Source organism: Equus asinus, chromosome 2, assembly GCF_041296235.1.
Source record: "Equus asinus isolate D_3611 breed Donkey chromosome 2, EquAss-T2T_v2, whole genome shotgun sequence".
NCBI classification, from domain to species: domain Eukaryota; kingdom Metazoa; phylum Chordata; class Mammalia; order Perissodactyla; family Equidae; genus Equus; species Equus asinus.
This window is the reverse complement of record NC_091791.1, coordinates 164,954,277-164,963,726: the sequence shown is the minus strand read 5'-3', so window position 1 is coordinate 164,963,726 and position 9,450 is coordinate 164,954,277.

The following is a 9,450-nucleotide window of genomic DNA, read 5'->3' as shown; positions in this document are numbered from 1 at the left end:
TTGCACATATTTTTTGTGGCTGAACTGAACATTATGTTTGTGAAATCAATTCCTGTCACTACAAGTAGATACATTTTTTCATTTTCATTGCTCTATAGGATTCTAATGCACAACCCTGGCACAATTTGCATGGTATATCTTTTTTTATTTTTTCATTCTCAAGTTTTCTGTGTTTGTAAGTTGTTTAGTGTCTCTTGTGAGTAACATAAAGTTAGATTCCCCCCCCCCCCACATTTATCAATCTTGTCTTTTAACTGGACCATTTAGTCCATTTATATTTATTGTAATTATTCATCTTCATCTTCCTCAGTGTATATCTACCACCTTATTTTGTCTTTTCTGTGTGTCTCATTTGTCTGGTATTCTACTTCCTCTCCTTTCTTCCCTTCTTTTGGATTAGTTGTGTATTTGTCAGTCATCCTATGATAGCCATTAAGGCTGTTCACAAATGTTTAGTTCTCTTGTTCCAGGTAACTAGAAGGATCCTACTTCCTGTCCCTTGTACTTAGATACACCATCTCCAGCCAATGAAGTGCAAGTAGAAGTGACAGGTGTCCCTTCTGGCAGAAGGATTAAGAGCTGGCATGGGGGTTGCCTTGTTCTCTCACCTCTGCCTCTGTGACTGTGACAGTGTGTGTCAAGATGAAGCCTGTGTCAGCCTGTGTTTCCAAGTGACTGTAGTGGGCAGAGCCCCTGGGCTGGAGCAGGACGGATATGTAATAGAAATAAGAAATAAACTTCAAGCCACTGAAATTTTGAGTTTTTTTTTTTTTTTACTGCAGCACAACTTGGCCTATCGTAACTGATCCACGTTCCAGTTATTCTCTCTGTTAGTTTGGAATTCACATGCTGTATTTCTATTCTTTTCATTATTTACCTTAGAAATTCCAAAATGCATACTAAACATATAAAAGTCTAAAGTTAATCAATACCTTTAGTCATCTCTTGAACACTTGATACTTTAGAACACTCCCAAACTATGTTAGTGATGTAAATTTTAATTTTATGTTTTTAATTCAAGACATTTTTGTTTTATATAGTAAATACACTATATATAAATATATATAGCATATTTGTTGTATAATAAGATATTGTTTTACATAGTCAAAAATGTTTTTATATTTACTCACATATTTATTATGCTCTTTGTTTGTTATTCCTTCCTGAATTCCAGACTTCTATCTAGTAGCTTTTCTCTTCAACCCGAAATACATGCTTTGAAATTTCCTTTAGTGAAGGACTGCTAGTTATAAACTTTGTTAGGTTTTATTTATTTCTTTCTTTTGTTTGAAAATGCTTTATCTTGCCTTCATTTTTAAGTAACAAGGTAGATAATTCTAGGTTGGCAATGATTTTCTTTGAGTACTTTAAACTTAATAGTCCCCTATTTTCTGGTTTCCCTAGTCTCCATTGGGAAGCCAGCTATCAGTCTGTCATTCCTGTAGAGATAATCTTATAAACCTCATAGTCTATATTTCTCATTGTACTGGATATGCCTCCTGTGTTCTTTGTAAGTAGGTCACCTAAGCCAGAATCCCTAGAGTCATTGCTTCCCAGGACTTCTGAGCCCCGTTTGCTGTTAGATATTCCATTAGTAACAAAGGAGGACCGGGAAGACACTTTATCTGCCCTTTTGCTAAGACCTCTTATTCAAATGTCAGCGATTTTGGTCACCTATGAACATCTATGGACAAAAACTTGAAACTCAGAAAATTAAGATAGAGTCATAAACTTTTAAGGTTAAACAGGAATTGATATTTTAAAAATTATTATTTCTTATTTATGTCTTACTCCTGAAATGTGAAAATAAATGCCCAGTCCACTGTATTTTAGTTAATCTACTTTTGAATAGCAAATCTATTTCTTTCTAGCCTTAACTTTGGCAAGTTATTTCACTTCTCTGAGTTTCCTCGTCTGTAAAATAGATGTGATAATAACATATATCTCTTAGCGTTGTTGGGAGTATTAAATGAAAAATTAAATTGCTGCGTAAGACAACGTAATCCCAGTTTTCTACTTGATGTCTCTCTTTCTCTCATCGCCCTAAAACAATCAATCACCAAGTTCTGTAGTTTTACCTCTTTCATACCTTTAACTGTCTACTGCTTTTCATTCCTGCTGCTTATTTCAGACCATCACCTTTTCCTCTAGGTCATTTACTGTAATTGCATCTGGTCCTTCCCCGCTGTCTTTTCCAGCTGCACTAGCCTCTGACTGCAGCCACACAGGTCCTCCAGAGCTTTCAAGGTTCAATGAGTCATGCCTTCCCTCATCTACAGATATTTGAATTGCTGCTGCCTTTGCCTGGAAAACTCTTTCCCTCAACATTACTTTACTCCTATTCATCTTTCGGGTCCCCACTCAGCTGTGACTTGCTCTGTGAAACGTTTCCGAATCCCACAAGAGTAGGGTAAAGCACTCCTCCTGTGTGCTCTTTAGCACTGGTAGTCTTTGTCTTGTAGCATTTTAATTTCCTATTTACTTGTTTATATCTGCCTCTGGAGTCAAGGTCACTGAGGGCAGGAACTCTGTGTGATTCACTCTTGTATCCACAGTGCCTAGCACATCCCTACACTGGGAAAGCTCTCAATTAATGTAGCACAAACAGAGGTACTGCCGATAAGCTACTCATCAGCCCCTCACCTCCGTCCTGTACTTAGGCAGTGACTCCATTTTGTACCCTGGACTCTATCTTGCTAAAATCATGAAAATTGGGGCTGGCCTGGTGGCATAATGGTTAAGTTTCCCCACTCTGCTTTGCAGCATAGGGTTTGCAGGTTCAAATCCCGGGTGTGGACATACATACTGCTCATCAAGCTATGCTGTGGCAGTGTCCCTCATACAAAGTGAAGGAATACTGGCACAGATGTTAACTCAGTGACAATGTTCCTCAAGCAAAAAGAGGAAGATTGGCATGGGTGTTAGCGCAGAGCCAATCTTCCTCACCAAACACCCCCTCCCCACACAAAACCATGAAACTGTGCTGACCTTGCTGACTTGCCAAAAGGGAGATATTTGCTGAGAAAAGACCTTCTGAAGGACTGTGCAAAAATAACCTTTTTCTGATATCAACAAGATGTCCTTGAGTAAGCCAATGAACTGTAACGTAAATTTGTCCTCCCTAACAAACAACTGAGGCGATTGTTCTGGGCTCTCCTTTTTGCTAATAAAAACTCTTGATCTTTACTCCTCAGGTGGTACTTTTCTGGCTGCTGCCAGAACCTGTGTTTCCCCAAACTGCAATTCTAAGATCCCAAATAAAGGCTCTCCTTTTGTTTTGCAGCTTCCTCTTTTTTCTAAGTTGACAAATGTTTCTTGGAATTAGTGTATTGCTTCTGGACTCCAACTTCTTCTCTTTTGTTTTCACTTCCTCTGGCCCTTTACCAGGCCAGACTACCGAGGACCACATCCTCACCTGTCCTTAAAAGTATCTTCGGTGGTCACTCAAGACCATCCCAGTCATGCCCTTTGTCCTCGACTTTCTTGTGCTCATTCTCATCTCTGGTTTTGACTATTATGCAACATGCTTGCATTTGAAATTTTGACTCAGGTCCTCTTAGATTTAGAAGTCCTCTGTCTGGACTTCTAAAAAAAAAAGTTCTACTTTTTTAACATGATTTTTTTTCATTTTAAAAACATTTTCAAATTTACATAAAAGTTGCAAGTAGAGTTCCAAGAGCTTTTTTTTCTTGAACCAATTGATACATAAACCAAATTGAAGACATGATGCACACCACCTGCTGCCATCCTCTCTCCGCACCAAATACACCAGTGTGTATTTCATACAAACAAGGACATTCTCTTACTTAACCACAATCATCAAACAGCCACCAAAATCAGGAAATGAACATTGATACATTACTACCATCTAATTCTCAGATCCTATTCAAGTTTTGCCACTTGCCTCAACAGTTTCTTTTACAGCAAAAGATTTTGGTTCAGAATCACATGCCGCTTTTAGTTGTAGTGTCTCTTTATTTCTCTTCAATCTGTAGCAATTCCCCAGTCTTTTCTTGACTTTCAGGACTGACAGTTATTTTGTAGAATCTCTCTCAGTTTCGGTTTGCCTGATATTTCCTCATTATTAAATCCAAGTTATGTATCTTTGATAGGAATATCAGGGAAGCAGTACTGTGTTCTTCTCGTTGTGCCTTATTAGGTGGCACATGATATTTAGACTTGCCTTATTACTTATGTATTCACTTTGATCATTTATTAAGATAGCGTCTGCCACGCTTCTCTGCTATAAAGTTATTCTTTTCTCCTTTGTGATTAATTGGTGTTGGGGGGAGGCAGCACTGGGAAACTACGTTAAGTATCCTATTTCTCATCAAATTTTCAATTTATTCATTTATTTATCATATCAGTGTGGCCTTATGGTTTCTCATTTTTTTTAGCAGGTTATAATCTGTTACTATCATTGTTTATCTTGATGCTCAAATTGTCACAGATTTGGCCACTTAAATTGGCTTCTATGTCCTTTTGACTTGTTCCTTTCATTCTTTGGGTACTTCCTTGCTTTCTGGCACAATAAGATGTTCTAGGCTCATCTTCTATGATCCTTACACCAGAATGGGATCAGCCATTTCTCCAAGGTTCTTTTTAGTTTAGTGTATGATATTTAAAAGCCAAGTTCTGGGTGCTAAGTGTGCTTGTCACTATTGCAGTGTTGCTATTCTCACGCTCTCTTAGTGAACACATCTAGGAAAAATATGAATGTAAATTCACACACACATTTACATATCTATTTTGTATCAATTTTGAAAACTATGACTTCACAGTACTACTTCCAGTTTCAATCCAACACTACAAGTTTCCTCCTAGTTTTCTTTCCTTCCACATTTGCAACTCTCATCTCCTAAATAAGATAACTGGATGCAGATTTTCTTAATATGACTATTTGTTTGATAAATCCCTGAAGGTATCTATAATGTGTCACAATGGCATGAGAATTATTTTGAGCTGAACATACTTGAGAATCAACAAACACTGGAAGAGGTTTTTTTCCAAACTCCCCTTATCTACCTAAAAAAAAATCCTCCAAAAAATAGCTCAATTGTCATAAATCCCTTCCTCTTCAGTTTCATTAGTTAGGGAAAGTTGACTCTTATCACACAAGAGGAGATGAGAAGAGAAGTTGTCCACACCTAGACATTGTCATGATCTATCATATCTCCCATATATTCTCCCAAGGGTTCATTATCTTTCCTAAAATTTATTTGCTCTCCTGTAAGTGGCCTTTCTTCTCCTCCCTTTCCCCTATTAAGATGGTAATATAAGCTCTCAAATCTCACCATTTCTCTGGGTGTTTACCACTTTCTGTGATGTTCCTGGGTACGTACAATTAAAAATTAATAAAATTGTATGCCTTTTCTCCTGTTAATCTGTCCATTGCCAGTTTAACTCACAAGCCCCTCTCCTCCCCTAGGTCACTGACCCTAAGAGGGTAGAGGAAAAGCTTTCCTCCTCTACATCCCATCATGTATAATGGATCTCCTATTTCCATCTTTGTCCCCTCCCCCATGTGGATGCCCTCTTGACTCCTGTGGGGGATCAGAATTGGCCACCCCAAAATGTGTCTCTTTGGCATGAGGATTATTTTTGGCTTGTTATTTTGTTAAAAACTGAAGACATAGGAAAAGCTCTGAAAAGCAAGTAGAAGTTACCCTTTGTAAGAAATATTTACATTTATAGGGAAAATCTGCATTTGTGGAGATATCTTCCTGTCTGTACAAGGAGGAGCAGGATGACTTTATCTCTAGAAAGTCTTATCAATGCAGAAGGCAAGGACTTAAATCTGCATAATAACCTTACTCTTGTTTATTGTGCTTTTTTTGGTAATCTCCCATAGCTGACTCCTCCCACCTCCAACATCCTCCTTTGGCTTTAGCTGAAGATGCTATTTAAGATGACAATCTCAGCCATTTTGTCAAGTTACCCAGTTTTCCTGGGTTTCTCCCATGCATACATATTATTAAACTTGTTTGATTTTTCTCCTGTTATTCTGTCTCACATCAATTTAATTCATAGCCCAGCCAGAAGGACCTAGAGGGTAGAGGATTTGTCTTCCTCCCCTACACTCCACTTGGTCTTTCACACCCCATGAAAAACTAGCCTTTATGTGGATATTCTTTTCACCCCATGTGGGCTCCCACACCTCTAAAGGGGTCTCCCCTCTCCCTCCACAATGTGGATGCCCTCCTCTTTCAACTGTGGCTTTGACACCCCACACTGGGTCACTCCTCTATTCAGAAGTAGGCACTTTGCTTTGCCTCATCTAATGGCTGTAGGAGTGAAACCTTCTGAGAGGGAGGGGAAGAGGGTTCTGCTAATGTCTGAACCTTAGTATACTTATGATGTTCTTGGCCTTAGCCCAATAGAACCACCCACACTGCCCTGACCAATCTAACCCTGGTAAAAAGAGGAACGGGTTTGCACACACTTTCTGAAAACTGGAACCTTAAGAGCCCATTTCCAGTCTTCTAGAATCTTTTGCATTCACTATCTTTTATTAAAAATTGGGTATAGAAGAGGGGTGATGTCAGCATCATGGTGGAGTGAGCTCTCCCCATAAATTCTCCCCTCTTAGAAACAACAAAAAGGACATTCATATTCCAACAGAGGACATCCACACAACATAAAAGATGTCTGAGAGACCCACAAAGCCATAGGTCAGAAGGTGGAGGTGCTGGAGCCCCCCTGAGGAAGTGTAACAAAGTAAGAGAAAGCTTCCCTTCCTGCCAAGGGCAGTGACCCAGTGACTGTGCATGGCTCTGAGGGGAAAAGGGAGAAAGGGTGGCCCTCTGCAGGAATACCATTGCTCTCTGGGGTCTCACAGCTAGGAGAAAGCCTCACACAGAGGTGACTAGCTAACGCAGGGGTGTCTCCATCACAACACCCCAGGAAAGCAGATAGGAGAGCAGAGAGAGAAGCCCCCAAGATCATGTAGGAGAAAGAAAACGCCCTTCCCCCGCACCCCCTGCCTGGCACCCCAGATCAGCAGTGGGGAGCTGAGCAGGGGAATATGAATATGAAGCTTTTGACCCCACCCAATGGCAGCAAGTGGAAGTGGCGATCAAATACTACCACATTGAGGAAGCACAAATCCACGCTATATGGCATATGAACAAATATATTAAATCACCAGACCAGAAGGAAAATGACAAGTACCCAGAAATCAATCTTGAAGACACAGAAATCTATTATCTAAATGACAGAGAATTCAAAATAGCTATCATAAGAAAACTAAATGAGTTGAAAGAAAATGCAGATAGACAGTTCTAACGAATTCAGGAGCTATTTCACAAAAGAGATTGAAACTATAAAGAAGAACCAATCAGAAATATTGGAGATGAAAAACACAATGGATGAGATAAAGAATATGGACTCCATGAACAATAGATCTGATATTATAGAGGACTGAATCAGCAATGTTGAGGACAGAAATATAGAAATGCTTCAGATGGAGGAGGAGAGGGAACCAAGATTAAAAAGAAATGAAGAAATTCTCCTAGAAATATCCAACTCAATTAGGAAATGCAATATAAGGATTATAGATATTCAAGAAGGAGAAGAGAAGGAGAATGGAGCAGAAAGCTTGTTCAAAGAAATAATAGTGGAGAACTTACAAACCTGGGGAAAGAGCTGGAAATGCAAGTGAAAGAGACCAACATATCTCCTAACTATATCAATGTAAAAAGATCTACTGCATGACATGTAGTAGTGACGCTGGTAAAAGTGAAAGACAAAGAAAAAATACTGAGGGCAGCAAGGCAGAAGAAAAGAACTTACAAAGGATCAGGCTTTCAGCAGATTTCTCAGCAGAAACCTTATAAGCTCGGAGAGAGTGGAATGAGATATTCAAATCTCTGAAAGATAAAAACCTTCAACCAAGGGTACTTTACCCAGTGAAAATATCCTTCAGATATGATGGAGAAATAAAACTTTCCCAGATAAACAAAAGCTAAGGGAGTTCATTGCCACAAGACTGCCCCTCCCAACCCAGCCACAAGAAATCCTCAAGAATGTCCTCATACCTGAAAAAAAGAAGAAAGGGGTTACAAAGTCCTGAGTAAGGAGATAAACATGTAGACAAAAATCAGAAAATTGTAATTATCCATCAGAACAGCTTAGCAAACTCTCAAGCATAACATTAAAGATAAAGGGAAGGAAAACACCAAAAATAAATATAATCTTGTCATTTTAACCACAAACTCACAACACAAGATAGAACAAGATATGACAAAAACAACTTAGGAGGAGAAGAGGAAAGGGATGGAATTAGCTTAGTCTAAGGAAATAAGAGGTTATCAGAAAATGAACTGTTCATCTATGAGATTTTTCATACAAACCTCATGGTAACCACTAAACAAACAAGTAGAACATAGATACAAATAATAAATAAGGAGAAAACTAAGAAAACCAGCATAGAAAGCTACCTAACCAAATTGGTAGTGTGAAATGCATGGGATGAGAAACAAAGGAAATGCAGGAGAACTGGAAAACGAGCACTAAAATGGCAGCATTAAGCCCTCATGCATCAATAATCACTTTGAATGTAAATGGGTTGAATTCTTCAATCAAAAGACACAAAGTGGCAGGATGGATTAAGAAACAAGACCCAAAAGTATGCTGCCTCCAGGAACACATCTCAGCTCCAATGACAAACACAGGTTCAGAGTGAAGGGATGGAAGATGATATTCCAAGCTAATGGCAAACAAAAGAAAGCAGGTGTTGCCATACTTACACCACACAGAGTAAACTTCAAGATAAAACACATAAAGAGAGACGAAGAGGGGCAGTATATAATCATCAAAGTAACACTCCACCAAGAAGACATAACAATTATAAATACCTATGCACCCAACACAGGAACACCAAAGTACATAGAGTAACTATTAACAAACCTAAAAGGAGATATTAATGACAACACAATAATAGTAGGGGACCTCAACAGTCCACTCACATCAATGGATAGATCATTCAGACAGAAAGTCAACAAGGAAATAGTAAAATTAAAAGAAAATCTAGACCAGATGGACTTAATAGATACATGTGGAACATTCCATTGAAAAACAGAAGAATACACATTCTTCTCAAGTGTGCATAGAACATTCTCAAGGATAGATCATATGTTGGGAAACAAGGTAAGTCTCAATAAATTTAAGAAGATCAAAATAATAACAAGCATTTTCTGACCATAATGCTATGAAACTAGAATTTAACTACAAGAAAAAAACTGAGAAAGGGACAAAGATGTGGAGATTAAACAAGATGCTACTGAACAACCAATGGGATCATTGAAGAAATTAAAGGAGAAAAAAAAATCTGGAGAAAAATGAAAATGAAAACATACCACACCAACTCATATGGGATGCAGCAAAGGTGCTCCTAGGAGGGAAATTCATCACAATACAGGCTCACCTTAACAAACAAGAAAAATATCAAAT